Below are 26800 nucleotides of genomic sequence, written 5' to 3'. Positions count from 1 at the left end.
GGTACATGGAGCCTTAAAGACCTTATAATGATTATTATTTATTATAAAATACTAAAACACATTATAAAATTCATAAAATCTTTTTAAAGCTTTTTTTAGTTATCATTAAAAATATTTTTATATGATTTAGCCTATTAGTACAACTTGTATATCTTCGTTAAAGCTCTCGAAGTGAAGAAGAATATTATCAAAAAAATTCGCAAGAGCTTCCAAAACTTTTAAAAGCTCTGAAGCAAAGGTATTACGTCATACATTTTATTAAATGCGCACCTTAAAGACATTAAAAGTAATAGCTTTCATTATTTTAGTGGCTAAAATACAATATAAAATTAATAAAAGCTTTTAAAGCTTAATGTTTTTTATTATTTCATGTTTCTTTTTTCAACTAATTCGCTATAAATGTTATTTTCTCTTATTTTGCTTGTTAGTAAACAATACAACTTCTATATCTAAGTTAAAGCCCACGAAGTTTAGTAAAAGCTTTCGTTTTAAAATATTCAATTCATATTTGAAATCGATTTATAACTAAAAAACATACGCTAATGGCTAGGTTTTTCGGAATTTATATTCAATTATAAAAACCGTTTGTACCGAAATTTTATTTAAAAGAGCTTAAAAAGCGTATAAAACTTAAAGCTCACTGTCACTGCTTCTTATTTTCTTTGTTTTGAAAAATTTCAGCCGATTTCAACTGATTTTTGATTTCTTTCTAAGCAACATTTAAATACATACTTTCTCTATAAAATTTTCTAATAGTGAAGTCGTTAAATAATACCTTAAAAGTCTAGGCAGATTTCTAAATTTTTAAATACTGCTTAAAGGTCAAATTTATAGTGACCATGGAGTTTTATTTTTGAATTTACTATGTTTAATTCTAAACTGAGTTTTCAATGAACTTTATGTACAAAAGCTTTTAAAACCTGTTTTGCTTCATGTAATCAAAATAAAGTTTGGCACTATTCCTTGATCTTATATAATAGTTTGAGCTACACTTTCTCATTATAGGTAAAAGCACGCTTAAAGCTGCACATAAAAGCTTCTTCTGTTTTGAAAAATTTGTATCTGAGACAATTTCAATACCTTTTGAATGCTAGATTTCCTAAAGCTTAACAAAATTTAAGCTCTGAGAAAAGCTTCGAAAAGCTCATGCCATAAAAGCTCTTTTCTTTGTAGAAGTTGTATGTGATTCGATTGCAATACCATTTTAATTCTGAAGTAAACCGTCCACAACTTAAAGAAAAATTTTAGCTTTCAGCAAATCTTCGAAAGTTGGTATTTAATATTATGATAATTTTATGCATTAATCATATATAACATTTTTTTCGAGACATTGTTTGGCAAAGAAAACTTTCACATATTTAGTTTTTTCGTCGTTTTTGTAAGCTAATGTAGCATTTAAGCCCAATTCACTGTAATTTTTTACTAAAAATAGAAAATATTTGTATGACTAAGTGAATTTCATTACACTCTTTTTATTTTCCTATAAATCTCTTCAAATATATACATTTTTCCCTCGCTCTCATACAGTTTCTTCCAAAAGTATATCTAACGGCAGATAAAACAACAATTATTTTGGACCACCCTTCTACTTTTAAACAAGTTTTTATTTTCTTTTGTAGTTCTTCTGCTTTCCAAATGGTTTCTTAACTGCTGAGTTAGCAAATAAATGTAACAATGTACTCCTTTCCGTTTATATATATGTGGGAATGGCAAACTTCTGACAAAACTAAATATTTTCCTATTGCTCCATTAACTCTTAATGGCCTACAACAATAAATTACGGCAGCCATTTTGCCTTCGTCGACTTTTACAGTTATATGCGCTATTTGTGAGTGACTGCGAGTCTAGAAGGAATGTAAAAATCGTATTAAAATTAATGAAATGAAATGATAGTGATATAACAGAGTTTGAACTGGTGGTGGTGGAGTTAGAGATAATGTATTCTCAGCTCTAGACTGAAATTAGAAAATTTGTTGTTTCTAGAGGTTATGTTATTGGAAGTAGATATTAGGTTTTGCTTAAAATGGATGGTCAGACTAAATAATTTTTTTAAAGTGTCGCTAGTTCTTCAAACCTTTCAGATAAAAATAAATAAAGAACTTTTCGCTCAGTGAAACAAACTCTATTAGTTTTTATTCGCTTTTCTTTAACCCTTTTTGGAGCCCAAACCTTTAAAAATGGTGTCGAACCCCTTCGAAGTGAATCCAAAACAAGCACTAAAATTGCCGTAAACTAACTGCCAATTAAGTTTATATCCTTTTGTGGTCTACTAATAAAATAAGCGTTCACAAGGCTCACACACCTGAGCACTGAAATAAAAAGTGTCCTCGCCAAAGGGCCAAAGCGTATGGGAATAACAAATAAAATACTTCAATGCTCAAGCGACCGAAAACAATTTGTGAATTATTAACAACATTCATTAGTATAGATTAAGACAACATAAAGAAGAAATTACAGTTAATTGAAAGGAAAGAAAAAAGTAAAATAAATAAAAAAAATAACGGTAAAAATACAAATAATGTCAATAACACAAACAACAGTTAAATCAAAACAACAAAGGTAACAGAGACAGGGGAGCAGAAAATACGACAATTTCTGCGCGTAAATAACTGTATTACACGCGCAGTAAACAAATTAAAAAATGCCAATAAAAAATAAGAACAGAAAAACAGTAATAAACAAGGTAATGTGCAGGAACAGTTAAGCGGATGACTTGCTTGTAAGGTGGAGGTTCACAAGCTAATGTGTTTTGGGGAGAGTTCTGTTAAAATAGTCTTTGGTTCGAGATGTGACTATAAACAAAGCAGAAAACATTCTTGAAATAATTTTGAAGAATGCTGCCGGGTTGACAGTACTGGGCTGGATAAATATCCGGGTCCATGCCGATTACCTATACCGGTCTGTAGTGGAATTGATTTTAGAGCTGATTTGGGTTAAGAAAAAAAGAGCAAAAGAGAGAAAGGAAAAGTTAACTTAACAGCTCTAAGTTATATCTCGGTTATAAATGCACTCGTACATAATTTCAGACATTCTTGATTATCATATTTCACCACGACTGTTTTGTAGACTTCCGAATTTAAAGCTTGCCACAAGTGTAGAACCAAAAAAAGAGGTTGCCAGAAATGCTAACGTAGATATCTCATGATTAAAATCTGCTCGTATTGCGCCCTGGAAAAGGTATCTGTTATAAACCTGTCGATTTAGACTTTTCATCATGAACAAGTACCTCTCTTTTTGAGATAACTACGACCAAAGTGTTAAGCGTAGTGGCTCTATAGAAATCGTAAATATACTCTACTTAGATTCAGGGTTCCAGCTGCAACGTTTTAGACTACAAAATGTAATTATATAGTCCTAATTCGTAAATATGTGGAGTTCAACATCATTCGAACTTCCTAGATTCTCGATCGACGTTATTAAAAGCTTGATATAATTCCACATTTGGTTGACCGGGAATTGTTATGAGGACATCCTTATATAAAAGCACTTAAAATGAGATTGAGGTGACAGAATTATATGAAAATATTCAGCATGCTATACTTTGTCTCAACACCTTTAAACGCAGACTTAAATCGAGTCTAAACAAGGCCTTACAACATTGCTTTTTCTGTTTCTTTGCGGACAATTGAAAACTAGTTGTGTAACTAGTTTATCGTATATTTAGAGAATTTTATATCGACAATTTACGTACTGAAAACGAAGAAGCGAAAATGTGAGGTTAGGTTTTTAATTTTGCTTCAAATAAAAACAAACTTTACGCTTGTGACAGTACAAAAATACACGGAATCAGACAACAAGCCTCAAGTGACCGTTCAAAAAAGTTGTATAACTCTCTAAAAGTATGCTACACAGCATACACCCTACCTAGCATGCATGCCTATCACCCCACGCTCGCTGGAGAATAATCGTTTTATTGTAGTTATGTTTGCATAAGCTCCACCGCGCCTTTACAAGCGGCTTTAACCGCGGTATTTGCGACCGGTGCCGCTGACAGGCCCATTTCGTGTTTTTGCGCGCGCTGTTTTACTTTTCCCTTCTCCTCCTCCTGCTTCTCCGCCGCACTTAATCCTTTCGCACACATACAGTGGCTTGATTAAAATGCAATCTGTTTGTCCAACGCACGACGAGTGCATGGGAGGGTGTCTGCATCGGCAGTCGGCACTCGAGCGCTTCAACAGTCAAACAAAAACAACAGGGTGTCTCACACTACCGCCTCAAACCGCCGTCAGTTCTTTTGCTATTCAGGCTCCACCACTGACCAGTCGTCCATTTCAATTAACATTTGTCCGAAAAATAGAATACATGAAATTCTCGAAATGTGCACACAAAAGCCCTCGAAAATTTGTTGCATTTTTTTTGCAGCATACTTTTCCAAAAATAAAATACAACTTTTTACATTGACAAAAAAAACAAAAAAAAAAAAAAATATAACAACAAATTGCAACGGACATTTTTGGACAACCCCCATTTTCGGCTTGAATGCATCATTTTTATTTCTATCTCGAAATGTTTGCTTTTTTTCTCGCTGGCTTTTCAAAGAGTTATTGCAAAAATGGGCTGTCAGCGAGGCTTTTAAGTGCACTTGTGCTGCATTAATTAAGTTTTGGCGAATGCATAACGATGTATGTGTGTGTGCTTGTGTTGGTGTAGCATGGATGGGTGGTTTGTATACTTATATTTTTGCATTTATATTTGTTGTTGTGTTATTGTTGAAGGCAGGAGTGCCCCGGAATTGTGCTCTAATGTGAGTGTAAAGTGTGGATTTTTGGAGGTTGATAAGTAAAAAGTGAAATGAAAATTTCCTGAATGCGGTTGAAGGGCACGGAAAGTAAGAAATTATTTCAAAATTTAAATTTCTCTTGATAATAGAAAATTAAGACATACAAAAAATTATTATACTGCATATTTATGTAAAAATATTTGGAATTATATTTTATATTAAAATGAAAATTAAAAAATAATAAATATATTATTCAAATTAAATGTTTTTGAACAAGTCAAATAAAAAACTTTCAAATATGTGTAAATTCCAAAAACTTAATAATAGAAAAATATAAGCAAACATAAAAATGTAAATAAAATAGAAAAAGTAAAAGAAAAATAAAAAGTTAACTTCGGCTGCATCAAAGCTATTATACGCTTCCTACGTGCATATCTTATGGCATAAAAAGGTATAAAAAGTTCTTTATCTTAATCTGTCAGTTTGTAAGGCAGTTATAGTTGTCCGATCTGAAAAATTTCTTCGAAGATTGCATAATTGTCTCAGAGAATGATTCATGCCAAATTCGTGAAGATATATCGCCAAATAAAAAAGTTTTGCAAAAAAAAGTATGCAAGCACTTGATTCCGATCGTTCAGTTTGTATAGCCGCTACTTGCTACATCAGTCCGATCCCGACCGGTTTCGACAAATGAGGAGCTTCTCGAGAAGAAAAGAATGTGTGCAAATTTTAGATCGATGTCTCAAAAACTGAGGGACAGACAGACGGACATGGCTAAATTGACTCAGCTCGTCACGCTCATCATTTATGGTACGTATATATTTTGTAGAAAGCTGATTATTTATATACATATTTTATAGGGTTGTCGACGTTTCCTTCTGGGGCAAATTTAAGATATCCTATTCAGTGTATAAAAATTGTTAGAAAAAAGTTTCGAATTAAAAAATAAAAATTAATTAAGTAATTAAATTTAATAAACTAAACTAACATAATTTTTTTTAAATAAAAAATTTGATCTGTAAAAAATGTATTTAGCAAATAAAAAAAAATTTATAAAAATTTTATAAAATTTGTAATCAAAACGTTTAACCGTTTTGCTTTTTATATTAATTATTATTTTTTTTTAACTTCACTTGATTATTTTTTTTTTTATTTTAGCGTTTAAAATTAAAAAAAAAATTGGTTAAATAAATTATAAACATTTAGAAAATTGTAGAAATTAATTTATTTACTTCAAAATTTTATTTAATTAATTTTGTATAATATTCCAACTAATTATCACATAATTCACACATTATTTAAGCGTTAAATTTATTATAAAGTTAAAAATTAAGCTTTACATAAAATATAAAAAATTTGAAAAAGTCTAAAATATTTTTCAAATTCTAGAAATTAATTTACTTACCTAAAAATATTAAATTAATACATTTTTAAGTATATGCCAACTAATTATCCTGTAATTTTTATTTATTTATTTTAGCGTTTAAAATTGAAAATTTTTAAAATTTTGGTTGACATAAAATATAAAAAATTCTGGAAAATAATTTACTTACTTCAAAATAAAAAAAATTTATTTTGAATAATATTCCAACTAATTCTCATATAATTTTTAATTTATTTTAGCGTTTAATTTATAAAACCGTAAAAATTTATATTGACAAAAAATTTAAAAAAATTTTAAAATTCTTAAAATTAATTAATTTACTTAAAAATATTAAATTAATTAGTTTTGAAGAATATACCAGCTAATTCTCCCATAAATTTTTATTTAGTTAGGCGTTTGATTTATTATATACTTAACATCTTAGGTTTAAAAATAATATAACATATTTTTATATTTTCAAAGTCCTTGAAATTAATTTTCTTACTTAAAATAATTAAATTAATTAGTTTTGAATAATATTACAAACAACTCTCACATAATTTATAATTAATAAACTTAAAAAACAAATAGTAGTGTAAGTATCGGATATACTTATTTTGTATATATGTAAATATGTACTATACAATTACACCGCTATTTCTATTTAGTATATGTACATACTTACATAATATATAAGTATGTATTCCCTAGCGAGAAATGTGTGACAACTTTTGGGTGTGCCGCTGTGCTATTTTTTTTCAAAAATTCTGCTACGGAAAAAAGGCTTTGCTCAGCTCAGCAAACTCAAAGCTTCAGTAAATAAAAACGAGATTGATTTCAAACTTAGGAGAGAGCAAAGAAATGAGTGCCAAAACTAAAGGCTAGAGAAGCTGTGAACTAAGCTAAATACAGTTCGTGCTAAAGCTATTTAACCGAAGCGGTAATAAGTAATGGAGGCGGAAACCATATGTATTGCGACCTTAAGAGGAATAATGCATTATTTATATGCTAATAATTTATTTTTAGACATAAAAATTTATACTTAGACTACCTCGTTTTTTGTAGAAAAATATTAAGGCCGAGCGACTACTTCCACGCTTCCAAAGTAATCTATTATTAGCTATTAAATTTTTCTTCAAAATGCAAAGCTCTATTTTTTTCTGAGATTTAGCATTATCCTTTCAGTTGTTTACTCTTTTATAAGACGATAAAGGACTTAAACCAGTCTAAGTCAATCAGAGCCATTGAGATGTTGGCTTACAAATTTACTTGTACCTAACTCATAACCTCAATTTAAAGTTTGGAGAACAAAAACTTTTCATATTATGCATTATTCAGTATCCCGGCTGTAATTAAAGACTTTTGCTCCCTAAAGGAAATGGCAGAAATCAGGCCAACTTATAAATGAGCGTTAATATAGCGGGTGGCAAAAATACTAACAGCGAGAAAAATAGTTTCAATACAGTAAAAAATTCAAAAGTCCCTTGATAAATGAGATAACTATAGCCACATTTGCGGAAAAAGGATGAGCGTATAAACTCTATATCTCATACACGCTACTCTAGCTAATATGATATTGTTTTTATTTTACACAAAGTTGCACTGAGGTAGAGAAATAGAAATAGAGCGAGAGATACTTTTGTGGTAGATTTCTCGTCACTTGCTCTCTCTGACTGGAAAATTTATTTAACATAAAATACAGATTCTTATGAGCTGATGTTGAGTTCAATACCTAAATCTCTGAGTTGACAAATTCGAAAGCTTTCTCGAATATATTTGCCGTTGCCATGCTCAATTCACTTACTAACTGTAGCGTTACTCATTTTTACTCTCGCTCTCCTGTCGTAGCTTTATGCAGCTCATTGCTTCATGCAACTATGCTCTGTGATGTTGTACCATGAGTCCAGTTTAGCTAAGGCATATGCTTTCCGTAATCAACCTAGCGAGAGAGTAAGAGTCAAATACGAAATTAACATTAGAGTTGCTCTCTAATTATAGTATTGCGCAATCTAACCAAGGCGGAACAGGAAGACCGCTCTACCGGTAATTATTATGAGATTTTCTCGCTTGTTGTTTTTGCAATCAAGCCGTTGTGTATCTGTTCTAACTGTTTGAAGCAACGCCCCAACCCCAAACGAGCGCTTTGGAGCTGTGAAAGCAACGAAACTCGCATAACATTTACGGAGACGCCAAAACAAACCCCTGTCTAAAGGCCGGTATACACACTGACATCCGGGGGCGGAATGTGGGGCAAACGAGCACAGCGATAAAGAGAGAGGGACAGAGTGAGAGAGCGTGCAAGGTGGCAAAGGTTCGTAGATAAATAACGGTATATTGAATAATGATAGCAAAGCGTGCAACCTGATTTCCTCGAATGTAGCTTGCATAACCGGTTAGAGCAAAGCCGGACTGGAGCCTTGTTGCACTGAAAAGCTTTAATGTTGGAGCGCAGTTGAGCATAGCACATGAAATATGCATATACACATATATTTTGTATACATTTATGCTTCCAAGTATGTGTATGCGTTGGGAAAAGTCGAGTTCAATATCCTACAGGAGGTAAATAAACAAGCGGGATTTTGCAGGAACCGAGTTCATTGGGGTACATGAGGGCGTGTAAACATTAGCGCAAACATATACACATACAACAGCAACAACTAGGCAACAAATGTTTATCTACTGCATAACTTGTAGTTGTTGTTGTGCAGTAGTTATAAGCCGGGAAAGTATAAAAACGGAGCAAAAAATCAGGTGACGGCAATAATTTTCCGGAATGCAGGCTAAAGTGCATGAACGGCACACACACATATAAAAAACTCAAAAGAGACTAAGAGTTAACATACATAAATAGTTTGAGTTTTTGTTGCATGGAAACTTCATAAACAAAAAAGTATGTGGCATAAATGGCTGCAGGATGATCGTTGCTTCATGCGAGGCTTACAGAAAACGCTAAAAACCTTAACAATGTTGATAGTATTGTGTGCGAAAAAACACATGCGCTTGGGGAAAATAACTAATCAATAATGACATAAAAAAAAATTATGAAAATATTAAATTTATGCAAAAACGTAACGTAAAGTATAAAATAAGTATTTAAAATATATTAAAAAATAATTAGTAAATGCAAAATTAAATTAAAAAAAACCAAAAAAATTAAAATGTAAGGATATATTAAAGAAAAAAATGTATATTATTTTATCATATTAATTAAAGCTTATTCTATAAATTAAAAAAAAAAAATTAAAATAATAATTAAAAAATATTAAAAATATAAAAAAAATTAATTGTTTAAACATTTTTACATGAAAAAATGTAATTTAAAAATATAATTATATATATTACTGTGTTTAAACATTTTCAGTAATAAAAGTAATTAAAGAAAGAAAAAATGTAAAAACTAACTTAATTAGAACAATTAAACAACTTAATCTTTAATTAATACAATTTAAATATAAATAAATTTAATATTATAATTTAAAAAAATTATATAAATTTAAAAATTATATGCTTTATATATGTGCATATATTTATAATTACATATATTACTTTGAGTAATTTTTTTTTGTAAATTGAGTTAGTTGAGAAATAAATTATAAAATAAATTAATGAATTTAAATAAAAAAGTAACTAAATAATATATACTTTTTTTTAGTTTTATTAATTTAATTTAAATATTATTATATCATAGAAAGGAATGATGAAAAAAAATTATATTAAAATTGTAAAACAATATTATATAACTTAAATAAACATTTAAAAAATAACAAATGATATCAATAAAATATAGCAATAAAATTAAAAACAATATACAAAAAAATAAAAAAGTTTAAATGAACAATTTTTATTTAAAATGTTAATAATAATACTTTCCATAAATATTTGTACTAAATTTTTTTGCGCGTGAGGGAGTAAAAAATGCCTTCCGCTTTATCAAAGCTGTCGTCACAGCAATGGTAGGTGCCACTTGCAGGTCACTGGCAGGTCTGGGGTCCAGCCTTACGCCTAGCTAGTTTACTGTTTTTTGTGTCCTTCGAATGTTTGTAGTTGTTTGCATACTTATTTCGAGAGCTATGTTATTATATGTTAGCATAGTAACTATGTTTTTTCCGTAGCAAACTGGAGCTTGTGTGAGTCAAGCCATGCTTACGTCCTTATCATAACCTGGTTTAGCTTTCTTCGCGGCTCTTCTGTGTCTCTGGCTGTGATTACTGTTTCAATGTCGTCCGCGTAGCCAATGAGGTACGATTCGTTTTGCAGTTTGACTGTTACTATGGCGTCGTAGCTGATTTTCTACAAATCTGGTGCTAAAATGGATCCTTCTGCTTCTCCAGACGTAACCACTATTTGTCGTGATCCCTCTCTAGTTTGGTACAGTAGTTTTCTATTGCTAAAGTAGCTCCGCAGCACAGTCTGAGATAGCTCTAAAGCTTTTTTCGAGAGCGTCATCTAAGGTCTCCAGCAAAACTATTCTTTTGTATTTATGGCATCAACGCTGTGCGGTTTCTACACTTTTAATGACGCATCTGACAGCTCCTAGAGTTGATCTGCCGGCACTTAAGCCGTGTTGTCTAGGAAGGCGTCCTCCAGCTTCGTTGATGACCGCTTCGAGTCGGGGTTTAAGTAGCCTTTCATAAAGCTTTCCCGCTGTGTCGAGCATGCATAGTGGATATTAAGCTGATGTCAATTTGGGACCTCCTTTTTTATTAATTAGGACCAGCCGTTGTTATATAATCAAAAACACAAAAACAAAAAATTTAAATAAAAAATTAATAAAAAAAAAAATTATAAATAATAACAAAAATTGAATATGAATGTTTTTGTTTATAGAGATAATAATAAATAAGATATAATTAATGGAAAACACAATATATGAATATAATATTAATAAATTATATTTACATATATAATTTCTAATATATTGATGGAAAATTAACAAAAAATAATTATTTGTAAATAATTTAAAAAATGTAAAGAAAATATAAAGAAAATGTATTATATATATAAAATATAATGCAAATTATGCGGAAAATTTTTAATATTGAATTAAATTGGTAATTAAGTAAAAAACAATATAAAAATGTCCCAAGTATTGAATTAAAATTTTGTATAGTTATAATAATAATACAATATTTCACAAAAAAAAAAGAAAATTTAGCTAAAAAATTAAAAACCATTAATAATGATGGGTATTAATATCAAATTTACAAAGTATCAGTGAAAATTTATTAAAAAATAAATTAAAAAAAATTATTATTGGTAAAATATTAGAAAAACATATTATATTATATTAAAAATAAAAAAAAATTTGTTGAAATTATAAGAAAATTATATAAAACAACTTTAACTTAATTAGTGAATAACATTAAAAGTAGAAATAAAAAATTAAATTAAATTTAAATAAATCCTCTCTGATATCCGGGGTGGGTTTGGGATGCATTTGTCGACATATTAAAATGAAAGCTTGAATTTGACAACCAAAAAACGCTATAATACCCTTCACAAATAAAATTTCTGTGGAGAATAATTTGTGCCTTAAGCAATAACTCGTGCCTAATTTCGTGAAGATACCTCGTCAAATAAAAAAATTTTCCATGCAAGCACTTTACTCCGATCGTTCAGTTCATATGGCAACTATATGCTATAGTCGTCCGATCTATACTATTTCTTCGGAGATTAGATTAATGCCTTAAATAATATTACATGCCTAATTTCGTGAAGATACCTCGTCAAATGAAAAAATTTTCCATGCAAACATTTGATTCCGATCGTTCAGTTTGTATGCCAGCTATATGCTATATTGGTCCGATATCGGCGAAAATTACGTCTGCAAAATTTCAGAGCGATATCTCAAGAATTTGGGGACTAGTTCGCGTATATACTACAAATAGACGGAGCTGGCTAAATCGACTCATTTCGTCATGCTGATGATTTATATAAATATTTTATAAGGTTGCCTACGTTTACTTTTCGGTGTTACAAACTTCGTGGCTAACTTAAGATACGCTGTTCAGGGTATACATATAATTGCATGTGCGTGTATATATGTGGTATATTATAGATATGTACATATGCAGGTCCATACAGACAAATCGTAACATTTGGTCGAGCTGCAACTATTAATTTACATAAATCAAGCGGTTATATATTACCTCATAGACATTTATATGAAAATACTCTCGTATAATATTACCGCCTAGATGTATGCCATGATATGCATATACGCGCACACTAAAATCAACACGCTAGCCCTTAATTTATAAACCGTTGTTATCTGTATAATCGTTCTCCACTTTCCAATCCCTTACAGCGCTTTGTCATTTCATTTATTCTAAAATTTTGTTTGTTTTACTTTTTAATAATTTCTATATCCCAAAAAGCCTGCAGCACTGACAGCGCACTCATTAGTGTGCCTATTGCACCGCTAGCAACGCAACCCACACATACGTAAAATAAAACTTATATAAATATCAGTATATTGCTAACGCCACTTCGCTGCAACGTTAGCTTGCTATGCAATATGTGTGTCAATGAGTTGTTTGCTGCACAAATGACAGCTGTGGCATTCTAATGGCGTTTTAATTGCGCTTTTAGCGTTCATTAAACTCTTACTTGCTTAGGAGTGCTTCGAGTTAGTTGAAAAGTTACATTTTCACAATTTCGCATCCAATTAGACTCATTAGTGTGTTGTCAGACTTTTATTTGTGATTTGCTTATTTTGCAGTCTATTTGTCACAGCAGTGTGTCTTTTTGGGCATCCATTAGGTTAACCCTTCCAATTGCTGGATTTTTTGGTCTTTTTCTAGCGTTCTAGACTTGAGAGACTCTGCAGAGCATAAAAAACGTTCTACGTATATCTTCGCATTCGCAAGACAGCCAGGCCTACGTTTCGGAACGTACTGATGTATATCGTTCAAAGACATGTATCCCCAGCGACGTTATCCAAGCATATTCTTTTCGTAAATTATTGTTGTACCGGTTTATTTTCTCCCGGTTTTGCTGATTTAGAGCTCAGAGAAAGTTGCATCATTCAGTTTTGAACATTCTTCACGGATTTTACCGGACCTAAATGTTTTCGGAAGCTATATTGACCTCTTTACATTGTCGGCTCCTCAACTTTTTGTTGTTCTGGAGCTCTTTGCGGGTTCATGGTTTACAAGTACATCCTTTTAGCGTTCCGGTAGGCTAGTTTTTCGGAACGCCTCAGCAGAGCTGATTTCATTTCATTTCGGGTTCTAAAGGTGATAAACGATGTATGGATTATTTCATTTTTGTTACAGTTTTACCACTGGGTCGATTCCATTTAAGTTAAGATATCTCGGAAGTTTAGTGAACTGTGTTCAGCCCATAATTACCAAAGTCGGCACTTTAAGAGTCTTAAGCATGTCGGTGATTACTATAGTTGCATAATCCGCAACACTGCCGCTGTTAAATATAATATTTTTGTTGTACCTAAGCTGGGAGCTGTGCCTGGTTATTGCGTCTTTTCGAAGGTTGATAATGAAAAAAGATCTTTAACGATCATTCGCACTGTCTCGAAGCTCCAGCGCTGTGTTTGTGGTATGTTAGTCTCTCTGCCTCTCTCCAAGATAAAAAAGCACTTGGAGCATTCGGGAAAACTGTTCTACGAAAGCTGTTTAAAGCCGTCCGTGTGTACGATGAGTGCCAAAGAAGATGAAGCCACGAGCTGTATGAACTCTACGACGACAACGATATGGTTAGGTGCATAAACATCCAACGTATGCGCTGGTTATGCCATGTCGTACGCTGGAAAAACAATGCTCCAGCGAAGAGCTTCTTCGATTTGAGACCCATGGGCTAGCAACGGAAAGCAAGGGCGCCCAATGGAAGGATTATTTGCATAGAGAACTGACTTGGATGGGGATGTGATACACTTGAGATGTACAACTGACGTGACCACGCAAAGGATAAAGGCAAATGGTGTAGCTTTGTGTTCTCGGCCCAGACTGACCCACGGATATAGAGCCAACGCTGGAGGTATCTCTTAGATTTCAACATAAGATCGTTTAATTTATTGTTAGTAGCTGTAGTCCGCAATGCCAGATATTATGTAGCGAACTTTGTTTGCCTTCGACACTTGATGTCTTCGTCTGAACTTTTTCGACTTCTCAAATGTTAAGTTGTTGAAAAGTTGCAAAAGTGTTTTGCTTGGACACTTAATAAAGTTCAAAAGTTGTCGTCGAAGTTAGTTAGAAGCCAAAATTAGACAAATACAATTGCGTGGCTAAGTCTGCACGATACTTTGCACTACAAGAACGGGACTCATTAGCGCCAATGCTTTGTTTAGTGATTTCTCAAAAACTTTTCTCATTTAACTATGCACAAATTAAAGAAAATGGAACTGTGTGAAGGCATAGAAAATTGTTTGTGGTTCGATGAAGATATAAGGAAAAATATGAGGAGATGTTGAAGAAAACGAAGTACAAGAAAAGCTTATTCAAATGCAAACCCGTGGTCGCAATTTTTCTTTTCGCCGCTGATGTGCCACAGCTTGTCATGGAAAACTGTCAGCTCTTTGCTATAGGCTGACACCAAGCTACCACGTATGGTAATCGGTGGTGCGGGATGGGGTGTCATTCACACAGAAGGAACTTCGTGAGTATGTTGCACGCATTTTTCACGAATTTATTTGCAGAGGTAACAAAGAAAGCGACAACTTCGAGCTGTTCGGCCGCAAGGGCTGAAGGTGGCGAAAGTTTGGTGGTGGAAAATAATGAAAGCCTGAAGTCAGTGCATGAATGAAAGCTGTTGGAACTGAGCTGAAACTGTGAATCCAGAGAAGGTTAGAGCGCATGAATGATTACAGCAGAGGGGGATGGTGGTAAAAAGAAAAAGAAGAATTATGGCACGCATTAACGCGTGGCTAGATTAATGAATGAGCATGAAGAGCTGCAGTAAATCAAGAAAAATAAAATAGACAAGTCAGCTGTTTTCGAAACGCGGCCATCTTGTTAGCTAACCAAGCATTTCCTATTTTTATGCGTAACTTTATATCGCATAGATTATATCTAGGCAGCGAGACGAGAAGTGTGCGCTAAGATAACAAGATAACCGACTATGGTTAAAGACTCGCGGGGTTGACAGCTACACATGCCAACCTGAGGAAAAACCTGAGCAGCGTTTTAGTTAATACAGCATCAGCACAAAAACCGAAATCGAAAAAAGTTGAAACCTCATTAGATGCACGCAAATAAGGAAAGTAAAGTATGTGTGGGACGCAAGCTGAAAACTAAGCGGTAGCAGGGATGTTGAGCTCTTTGCCACAGAAAAAGTAGCACGCACTAAAAAGAGGCTGACGAAACTTCAACTGAACAAAATTACGTGCTACGCATAAAGTGCGGAAAAATCAAAGAAGTGAAGAAGGTGGAGAACACAAAAAATAAGGCAATAAGTGCAAAATAGCTCGGAACCGCATCCGAGATGCCTTACAGGCATTAATAACTGCATAAATACCAAGATGCTGAATACGTCTGCATACATTAAGTAAAGAGTCAATATATCAATCTTAGGCTTAAACATTTCTTCGACTAATGTATCCGCGTCAGAAAAGCACCAAAGTTTCAAAAAGTCTCAAATTAAGTGTAGAATAGATGGCTCTTGAAATTTAAACAGCTTTGCTTCTATTCTTGAAAGCACGAGCTGTAAAGATCTGAAGGTTGAAAGTTGAATTGAAAGTGCTTCAAGTTCGCATTTCGAATAGCAAGTTTCTTAAATTACAGTTCTCTCATCCCAATAAAGTTTTAAGTAAATGGCAGCCTAGGTCTTCGAACATTGAAGAGCTCCACTGACGACTTCCTGAATTTACATGCTTTAGCGGACAGTATCAATCCATTTGCATAAATATATAAAATTGAAAATGCTTCAAGCTCTTATTTTGAACAGCGAGGTTCCTACATTCCAGTCGTCTCATTCCAATAAAGATTTAAGTAAATGACAGCCTGAGTCTGCTAACCTTGATGAGCTCCACTGACAACTTCCAAAAATCATAAGCGTTAGGAGTTGGTAATTATACACTTGCTTAGCCTAAGCGGCATCAGCCTTTAATACGAATCGAGTTGTAAAAAATGTTTAGCGTGTTGAATATCCTAGCTAAGCTGGTTCTACTCAGTAATTTTATTTCGTTGATATTCTAGTAGGTTGTTGTGTTATGTTGTCGGGGCGATAATCTTTGACCAGACATAAAACGGAGTTCGTTTCGTTTCTGCCGTGGAAACAGTATTTCTTTGGTTTCTGATTTCTTCGCGAAAGTGTGTGATCTATAGCAGGGTACACAAAATAATTAACGTTAATAAATGTTTCACTCTAAATCAGCTGGGACAGCCAACGGTTAGTTCATGCGTTGCGATGCTAGTCAAATTATCATCTTTCTGTGGCAAACTAGTTCAGAAAAGTTTTTCTCTTTCTCCTCGACATATGCGTTAATGGGAGCGCTGTGCCGTTGCTGCAGAAAAATGATTGTGCGAATTGGGAACATGTAGTTTAGCAACATGGCCGCATGCCATTGTGTCGCACTCGATTGCGCACAAGCTGGATATACTTGAGTCGTGGAGTAGGTGGGCGCACATGTGTCTGCTTTCAATATTTGCTAATTCGACACATATTTCTAAGCGCAAATGAGGTTAGTGATTTAGCACAGTTGTGGTGGCAGCAATGTGTAAATAATTGCCCGGAATAGAACCGAGTTGGAATGGAAGCAGTAATGGAAAGAGCGTTGAGGTATAACCTCTGCTTCATTAAACTATGTGACTTAAAGGAATAAAAACATGAAGCTTCTTTAAGTGTTTTGAGGTGCTAGCTTTGTTTTCCTCTGTGGTCTACCAATAAATAGTTTAGTTCGGATATGGAACCTGGTGAGCCTCAGCTTAGATGCTCGGCGTGCAGAATGGCAGTTTCTAAGGTCTGTATATTCGACTAAGGACTTTTATCTAACCAACAATCCGCATTGTTATCATTGTTTTCGACTTTGAAACTTTTGTCGTTCGACGTCATATATGAAAATATATGCCGCATAGCTCTAGAAAGTTGTGGAAAATAAAATTAAATGGAAAGGATATGAATTAAGCTAATAAAACTTAAACTGCGTTTACACAGTGACTTAAATTTACCCAGATCCAAAGTTGGCTCCACATTCCTGTTTCTACGAATTATTATCTTCAAACTATTTCCAAACCTGGAAACTGACTGCAGGTTGAGATGATGTCTGAGTTAAAAAAGCTTTTGAGTTCTATTGAAAAGATGATCCGCAAGTCGCTCAAACTATCTGTCTTTAATATAAAAAATATTATAGATAACCTCTGACCTTAGATCCGATACTACGAAGGTAAAGACGCACCAAGCTTTTAAGATTAATAATAACATGGATCGCCTAAACACTCTACCAGCCGCAGCGATCTTCTTTTTGCAGATGTTACCTTCAGCTCTGCTGCTCTCTTTGAAGATAAACCAATTTTTTGTGTCTTGTGTGTCAGTTTCGAGTGGGTTCATAACGCACAACTTGAAAAAGATGAAGCAGAATGTCGAACTGTGGTTTCTTTTTGTATAAAGACCAATTGGAATCGTCGTTTGACTTCGAAAATCGAATCGTTGACACTTTTTTCGGTTTCAGATTACAACAGAGCTATCGGCTTTGACTAAGCGACACTTTAAAAAACACTCTACCGTTCATTGACCTCTACTTTTCTTTAAAGACTGGCCAACAACTGCAACCACAAACACACATACACACACCAAAATAATACTACAATGCGTCTGCATTTTCCGAACTTGCGGCGCTTATCTCGATTACTCGACGCGTGTGGCTCATATATTGCCACATCACAATAATTTTTGAGGAAAACTACATGTACACTCACCCCTTATACTCTTACATATCAATATAATCATAATCAGTTATCGCACTGGACAACACATGTAAAGGATAAGACAAATGACCCACGCGTGTTTGCGTCGAAGGAAAGGTGTCATTGCGATGGTTTTAAACAGATAAGGAAGAGTTTGTATCTCCCTCTTGAGTTGCGTGTGCGTGCGCCACATACGTAACTAATGTAGTTGGAATACGTGTACGATTACGTTTATTATTTTTATATGACATTTGTTTTTTACCTTCCGTTCGTCGTCTTCCCGGCGCGTGTGTGTCTGAGAGTTATACGAGTAGCCTACGCATAATAACTGAGCATTATTACTGTTTTATTGGTTGTTTTTGTGTCGAAAGCCCAAATATTAAGCGCGTTAAATAGTTTGTTCACGTACTAAGGTTTAGTTATATTTACGGTAATCATTATTTCACTGTTTCTATTTGGAATTCTATTGCCCGGCAGCAAATTTTTATGTACTAACCATTAGATGACCTTATGACTTGTGTTTTTACTTTTCTTCATATTAGGAAGTTACAAGTTGAATTCTTCTGCGTATTTTTGTCCTCGGAACCTGAAGTCTCCGAGCGTAACAATGACAACGGTCTCGCAAAGTTCGTCCGAGCTCCTTCAACTTTGTAGATTTAAGGCTCTGAGCGAGTGTGCAGCTTCGTCAGGTTTGGTGAAGACCTAATCAATGAAAGCAGCAACATTTACGTCTGACTTCAAGTCTTCAAGTCTCTCTCATATATGGTAATCCTAATTAACTACTTGATTTATAAACACGGACGTTTCACGACAGTCGGATCTATGTAACCGGAACTGACACAGATTTTTATACTGCGAAGGAATGTTTGTTGCGGCTACAATAACAACAATTGTTACCTCTATCTCTTGAATCTAAAGCAAGGGAACCTAGTTAGGTCCAATGTTTCGTCAGAGCCCTTTCGATTTTTTGAATTTATGGCAGCAGTTATCTTCCGATTCGCGGAACCAAACTAAGTTAGCTGATCTTCATGAGATCTCTTCAACACACTAAACTATTTGTCTAGTAATGATGAATCTATAAACCATTGCGGTTTAGCTGTTATGAAAAGGCAGACAGCAATTAGAAGAATCTGTGGGAACTGTGGAATAAATGAACGAGATAAAAAACTGATAGCCACTAGTGGACGGATATAATGAAACTTGACAGATGCATATTATTATAAGGGCACAAGGTGATGCGGAGGAAAAAAGTTACTCCTTTATGAAATGAAAGAAATATACACAACGTGCAAACCGATTGCGACTTTGTAAACCCGAAGTAATGTGAGACAACTAATAGAGGAAACTAACGAAGCAATAAAGCTGAAGTGAACGATAACCTCAAGTTGAAATCAGATACTCTCAGCTGGAAATTATAAAAAGCGACAGACGGATATGTAGAATGCTGTGAAGATTGAGGACAGAAACGGAATTAGTAGACGGATAGTGTAGTGAAATAATAGACTAAGACTAATTAAGATAACGGAAGAGTGAAGATGAAGTTAGAACTTGTGTTATCTTGCTGACAATTTGATATATTAATATAAGAAGATAGAACATTAAAGGCCTTAGATGAATGAATTAATAGATGGTATAGTATAGTGTTATGATAGTGCACCGATATTACTGAAGCATAGTCATAGTCTCATGAATAAACATCGGTAAACAAAGCGAACAATTTTTGATGGTTTCAATAGAGCAAAAAAATCACCGCTTCATAAGGGGATCATGATAAAGGGTATGCCTTAGTCTAGTAGTTCAACAGGACGTAGCACGAAAGCACTTGAGGGCGTTTGTAGAGCGTGGAATTCAGCTCACTTGCTGTGTGCTTGTGATGTTTTACTGAAGAGTCTTTGGTTTTTTTGGTTCATAGGAGGGACCATTTATGAGCATGTGCACTAAATTGCTTATTGTCTTGCTCTAATTTTTGATTTCTTTTTTTCGTATACTTGGTTTACCTACATTTGTTCCGGAGCGGCCTGTTATTGCTGCAATTAATAAATGCTCATTTTTCAAATAATTCTTCAGGGATATTTTTTTTACCGCTTTCCAACAATGAAGGTACGTCAAACGTTAAAGGGGTGTGACAAAATGTTTGTGGCTTGAAAGAATGACAGCGCTGAGGGTTTTAACAGTATGCGTATATTACAAAAAAAATGAGTGCTAGTAAAACAAAACATAAAAATGAAAAGAAAAGTGTAGCTAAAGAAAAGTTGTAAAAGAAGTTTGACATTCGCTAAAAGTTAGTGAAGAAATCATATGTTATCATTAACCGTCATTCAGTTGCCAAAAAAAACGTTAAAAAAATGTGAAAAATATAAAAAAATATATTAAGAAAAGATGTTAAAAAATAAAAAAATAAGTTAAAAAAAATTTAAACATATATAAAAAATATTTTAAAAAATTAAAAAAAATGTAGATATATAAAAAGAATATTTAAAAAAATATAAAAATGTGAATATAAAAATTATCAATAAAGTCCTTTGACACTTGAATGTCAACAACAAAAAGCAGGAGACACGTGACTAAACTGTCTTTTGTCTAACTCATTGTTTGTTGTTATTGCTTCTGGCACTGGCACGCCTGCCTACGCTGCACACACATATGTCATTTACATGTTGTTGTACTGCCTTTTGTTTTTGTCGCGTAACGAATGCAGGCAAGCCACACACACACACATACATATACACTCTTACACATATATATCACCGCCTAGCGGCTGTCAAATGTCATGCTGCTTCACACTGCATCCACATTTTAGGGCAAAAGTCACACAAAAATCCACAAAAAATGTTTTGTTTACCGTTGCTGTTGTTGTTTTGGCTTTGCCGGTTGCGCACTTAATTAACTGCATTTTGTTGCGTGGCGCACACACATAAACACACAGAAAACAAACATTCATATGTGAGCCAATCGTCTTATGCGGAAAAGCAAAAACAAAATAAATCGCACAAAAATACCGCTATATAAACGCCAGCGGGTTCATTGAACTCTGCCACAGCAAAATCAACAACAAAAGCATATAAAAGAGCAACAGTAAAAAGGTAAGCCGACACATAAAAGCAGAAGGCATTAGTCGATGTCAATAAGTCGTTACGGTCATAAATTTCCGCTGTAAATATGGCATGTTGCAACTGTGTTGTTGCTGTTCTTGTTGTGGTTGTGCTGCATTTTCGCGAAATGCAGCCAGGAGAAAGGGCGCAAAAGAGTGTAAAAAAGATAGTATTGTTGAACGCTTATACAGGTAGGCCATACAAGCTAATTTTACTGCTTAAGCACCTTTGTGTAGGCAACAACTTTTGATTGCTTGTTGTTGTAGTTCGATTTTTGTTCCTTTTGTTCTCACACTGTTGTTGTTGTGCGACGCTTTGCGCAAGCCGATTAAAATGAACGCAAACAAATTATTATACCGCATATAAAACAGTTAATTTTTCACAACTGTGCTGAAAATTTGGAATTTATTTAAAATAGTCCCGAAATCTCGTTACTAAAAATTTTCCTTAAATTAATTTTCAATACTTTTTCTGCACTACTGCCTGTAAAAAAGTATTTCTGTATACATTCAAAATCGATCCCGAATATTTTCAGCACGCTTGACTGGTACTTTTTCAGGGTACGTTTTAAATATTATATATCCCCGAAATTTCGGGACTGGAACATATTTTGTATTTCTGTTTTGAAACATTTTTGTAACAACTCACATTAAACTTTTAAAATTAATTAAATGTTTTTTTTAGGTAAATTGGCTGGTGCTAGTTAAAGTCTGATTTCTGATAAGTTATTGTTCTTTTGGTCAAAATAATTTTGAAGTAATCTCTACAATGTTTAGGGTGTTATTGGCGTGCCTGCCAAGCAGCCATTTAAAATGCGTCATTAACGAATATATAAATGTATTACCTAAACCTTCCGGTGGACATTCTTTTGATTTGGAGACTTATCACAAGACCAACCTATTTAACATAACCTTAAAAATAATTTTACAAAAAAAAAAAAAATTGTTTAAATTAGTTAAACAAGTTTTGGATAAATATCAAATTTTCGGGATCCCGACTTGTGCAAAAAATATGAATCCCGGACTTTCGGGACTGTGATAAAAATATTTTTTTTTTTAGGTCATTCCACGTCTCTCAGTATAACTACATAAATTCATACAAAAGCAAAAAATCGTATATACTTAGTTAGTAAAAGCAGACACTATACATCCCTACTATCACAAATGTTTACATGTTGCATTAACAAATAACGGTGGGCATTTATGTTATGTACATAGTGTCTCAAAAAGAGAGGTGTGTCTCTATTATAAGCGTTCTTTTTGCGGCGAAAGTTATGTGCAAGCATTAAAGATATGTCAAAATATTAAGATTAAGCTATTTATATTTTCTTAAATATAAATCTTTCTTTTGAACAGGTCAGTCACAGTCTTAGACGACTTACTTTCGATGAAGAAGACGCGTCATCTACGTCTTTAGCTCATATTAAGTTAACAACTCACTTAAGATCCAGATTTCGTTTCGCTCCCCTACGCTCTTTGACTCTCTTTGAAAAGTCACAACTATTTTATTATTCTTATATCCTTCTAGCTCCGAGATTTAGTTTAGCTTGCTTTTATGCAAAGTTTTGATCTTACCGAGGCTCAATATTGTTTCTATTTTTTATATCCAAGAGCAAAGCGCTTATTCTCTCTACGATTGCAGTTTATCGGCATGTCGACTATCATCGTGTTGAGAGATAGCCGTTGGGTCATCGTAACCGTCACTGACCCGGATTTTTATCAGATAAAGGACTGACAGCTTGGCAGCATTCTCCAAAATTATTTCAGGAATGTTTTCTGCAGCTACAACAACAATATGGCCATGTTCTGATCAGCTCAACTGCAGTTACGACAGCACAGGGCGTTTGATCGCCAGCGAAACTAGTTTTCAGTCGACCATTTGTTTTCCGTAATTTACATTTTCTCCAATGCATTATAAACCCAGTTTTTTCGAAACACATTCAAAATTTCTCCACCAAAAAATTAATTTGACATTTGTTATGCATGACAGTGAAAATGTTGCGCTGCAGCACTAATGAAGACATATGGCGGCATTTTCATGGCAACGAACAAAGAAGAATGCGCTGAATAATTGCAGAAAATGTATTAGCCCAGCCAAGTGGCTGTAGCAAAGGGTTGTCCTAGCATATAATTATGCTGATAAACGAGTTTTCCAGACATGTTCTACTCGTCTTCATTTAATTGTCCAAACGTGCTGCAGGTAATTTAATATTTACCAAAGCTTACGTATTATTTTGATATTATTTCGAGACGGTTGACGGCGCTGCCGAAAGTTTTATCTCATTAAAATGCGCGGCTTAACTGTATGCCTCTCCTCTCCATATCTGTCTCGCTCGATTTCCGTCTCTTATTGCTAGCTTCCCGTTTGATATTAAATGCTAATGAAGCTGCCAAATACCCGTATGCTGTCACTGTCACTTGCAATCAATTGTCATGTGCAACACCGACAAATATTTTGCAAACTTTTACGCAATTGCTCCGCGTTGTTGCTATAATGGAGGGCAGAGGTGGAATGTGGTGTGAAATTTAATCAATTTGACTGATAAAGAATCATATGCATTATTGTGTCAACGTTTGAAGTTTCAAAGCGCGAAGGGATAATTGTGAAGTGTTTCCATTTAGAGTAGGAAGAGAGTTAAAAGAGAGTTTCGTTCCGTCTATCCGAATTAGTCCCTCAGTTTTTAGAATATCGACTTAAAATTTTACACATATTTTTTTCTCCCTAGGAACCTGCTTATTTCTTGGAAGCGCCGATATCGAACCACTATAGCATATAGCTGCATACAAACTGGTCGATCGAAATTTAGTGCTTGTATGGTAAACTTTTTTATTTTATGAGATATCTTAACGAAATTTGGCATAGATATTTATCCAAGACAACGGTATAATCTACGAAGAAATTATTCAGATTAGACTACTATATCATATAGCTGCCATACAAACTGGTCGATCGAAATTCAGTGCTTGTATGGTAAACTCTTTTATTTGATGAGATATCTTCACGACAAATAGCAAGTATTATTGTTTAGGGCCACGGTATAATCTCTTAAGAAATTGTTGAGATCGGACCACCATAGCATATAGCTGCCATACAAATAGACCTATCAAAATCTAGCTCTTGTATGGAAGGATATTATAGCTTCGCTGCAACCGAAGTTAACGTTTTTTCATGTTTTTATTTATTTCAAACATAATTAGCATCAAAACTATGTAAACTACAACCAATTTTCCAAATTCATGAAAACCACCTTAATTGCGCCCAAAAGTAGACTAAAAGTGAATGACTTGTGTTTTTTAAAGTGCAATATATGCGGGTACTCTGAAATATTCGCAACTATAAATAAAATCATGTCAAAACTTTACTGCTCCGTAACTTTACACCTCCACCAACACCAGCACACACATGGCTTTATGCAAACATCACTCTTTGGCCACATAATTAATCAATATTTTCAGCACTCATTCATTTTTAAAGCGAAAACTTTTCACTTCGTGGTTGTTGCTGTTATTTTTTTTTGCAGTTTTGCACTTTTCTCCTCCTTAACGGCACCCCAGGCACTAATAACGAAAATAGTGCCAAAAAAAGGGGAGTAAGCATTTGATGTTTAATGGCATGTGGGTCCGTGTGCGTGTTGAGCAATGATATTGCAATTTCGCGAATGCTGGGCAGCTTTGATGTGTGCGCTGACGTTAGTGTGGATATTTGAGCTACGGATTTATAGCTATACAAAGATGGCGCTTAAAGGGAAATCTAGAAAGGTAGGAGAGGCTGTTGGTGCCAAGTGGGGCGGTCGCTGTACGTTAATATAAAGCGCTTAGATATCTTTGCTGGCATATCATACATATCCAAAGTCTTTCTGTATTGCGCATATATACACATTGTTATTGTGGCTGGTGTTGCACGGCGTACGCATCACCAGCATTTGTGGCAAACACTTGAAAATCCATTGGACGAAATTATTCAAGCGCATTCAGTTGTGCCAGTGACAGTCAGCCAAGCGCAGTTGTCTTACGAAGCATATAATGCAGTCGAGCGCAGCCATCGAAGGAGCCCAGTGCTTGCCAGTGACAGTGGCAGCCGCACAACTACAACAATATGCAACAATAACCATAGCAGCTACGATTAATCTTCGCTCAGAACTGCCGACCGCAACGCGCCTCCGCAGGCACTTTGCTCTATTGTTGCCGTTGCCGTCACTGCTGCGGTCCATCAGTTATGCCGACTGCGCTGCTCTGCTTGGCCGCAGCTTCAGTTGACCACACTAGATCCCACTATAGAGCGCTTCCTTGCGGCTCTTTCCACTAAAATTAGCCAAACACCTCGCGTGCACACGAACTGCGCTCTGCCGCCCTGTTGTCGTTGTGCTTCACCTGTCTTCCCTCCCAGTCGGTTCAGAACCAATTTATCCTCACCCTGTTTTGTCTCTATGCTGCCGTGTCGTCTATCACTTCCAGTTCGCCCCACCCCTTACGCCTTTGGTTTTGCTGGTTCCGCATCCGGTTTGCCCACTTTGTTACATCAATCCTAATGTGTTTTATGTCCGCTTGCGTGGCGGTCGCCTTCGCAGCTCCTGCTGTGCTCTGCAGCCGGTTTAAGTTGGCTTTGCCGGTTGTTGCCTGCAACCGAAGCTCACAGACATACTCCATACAAACATAAATAGCCATGCGTGTGTCTCTACTTACTATATAGTTACATCCAGGCACGCTTTGCAGTTGCCGCTAACTGTCGTTGAGTCCTTGTAATCCCATGTAATGGCATACAAGCTTCGTTTCAGGCGCTCACTGGCACGCCATCTGATTGAGGGTTAGTTTTGGGTGCGCCGCTTGAATAATATACACTGGACATAGGAAAATATATAACGGCACACAGAGTCAAAAGTATTTACAGAGAGAAAGAGAGAGAGGCAGTATTGAGAGAGCGCATGTTAGTAAACGAGAGACATACTCTGTTCCTTCGACATACGTTTGCAGATAACAATGTGCTTTTGGAGTCTTTAAGCTGATCTAAACTTTTAAACTGCAATTTTTATACCCTGAACAGGGTATATTAAGTTTGTCGAGTGGCTTGTAACACCCTATAATTTATACATATATTTAAATGACTAGCGTGACAAGCTAAGTAGATTTAGCCATGACCGTCTGACTATCTGTGTCTGTCAGTCTGTATATACTCGACTTAGTCCCACAGTTTTTGAGATATATTTTTGAAAATTTGCATAAATCCTTTTCTATCCAAGAAGCTGTTCATTTGTCGGAATCAGTGATATTGGACCACTATAGCATATAGTTGCCATATAAACTGAGCGATCTAATTCAAATTCTTGTATTGAAATTGAAACTTATTTGACAACATATCTTCATGGAATTTGGCCCGGACTCTTGTCTGAGAGTGAGGTAATTCACTCTCCGAGCAGTTTTTTCAAATCAGATCACTTTAGCACATAGCTGTCATACAAACTGAGCGTTTAGAATCAAGATAAAGGACTTTTATATTATAAGAATTGCGGTATTATAGCTTCGGTGCAGCCGAGGTTAATTCTTTTTCTCATTATGTTGACAAAAAATTTATTATTTTGAAATAATTTGTAAATAAACATTTTTTTACTTAGTATTATAATTTAATATTCTTTGAATCAAATCAGTTTCTAAAGGTTTCCATCTAAACAACTAGCGCACCCTTTTCCAGCTACATATTTACATAGCTTCTATATATAAATTTTCCCAGTACACATACTGTTTTGGCTCTAGAGCTCTCTATTCAACTGGCT

The 26800-nt window shown here is 34.5% G+C and overlaps 1 protein-coding gene across 4 annotated transcripts in view; it reads left to right on the top strand.

Moving 5' to 3' along the window:
* The window catches only part of fne (found in neurons), an 83276-nt gene that overhangs the window by 23142 nt on the left and 33334 nt on the right, over window positions 1–26800 (top strand). The window lies entirely within an intron of this gene.

The sequence above is a fragment of the Bactrocera oleae genome, chromosome 5, assembly GCF_042242935.1.
Source record: "Bactrocera oleae isolate idBacOlea1 chromosome 5, idBacOlea1, whole genome shotgun sequence".
NCBI classification, from domain to species: Eukaryota; Metazoa; Arthropoda; class Insecta; order Diptera; family Tephritidae; genus Bactrocera; species Bactrocera oleae.
Note: the sequence above shows the minus strand (reverse complement) of the source record. Positions and strands in the feature narration are given on the sequence as shown.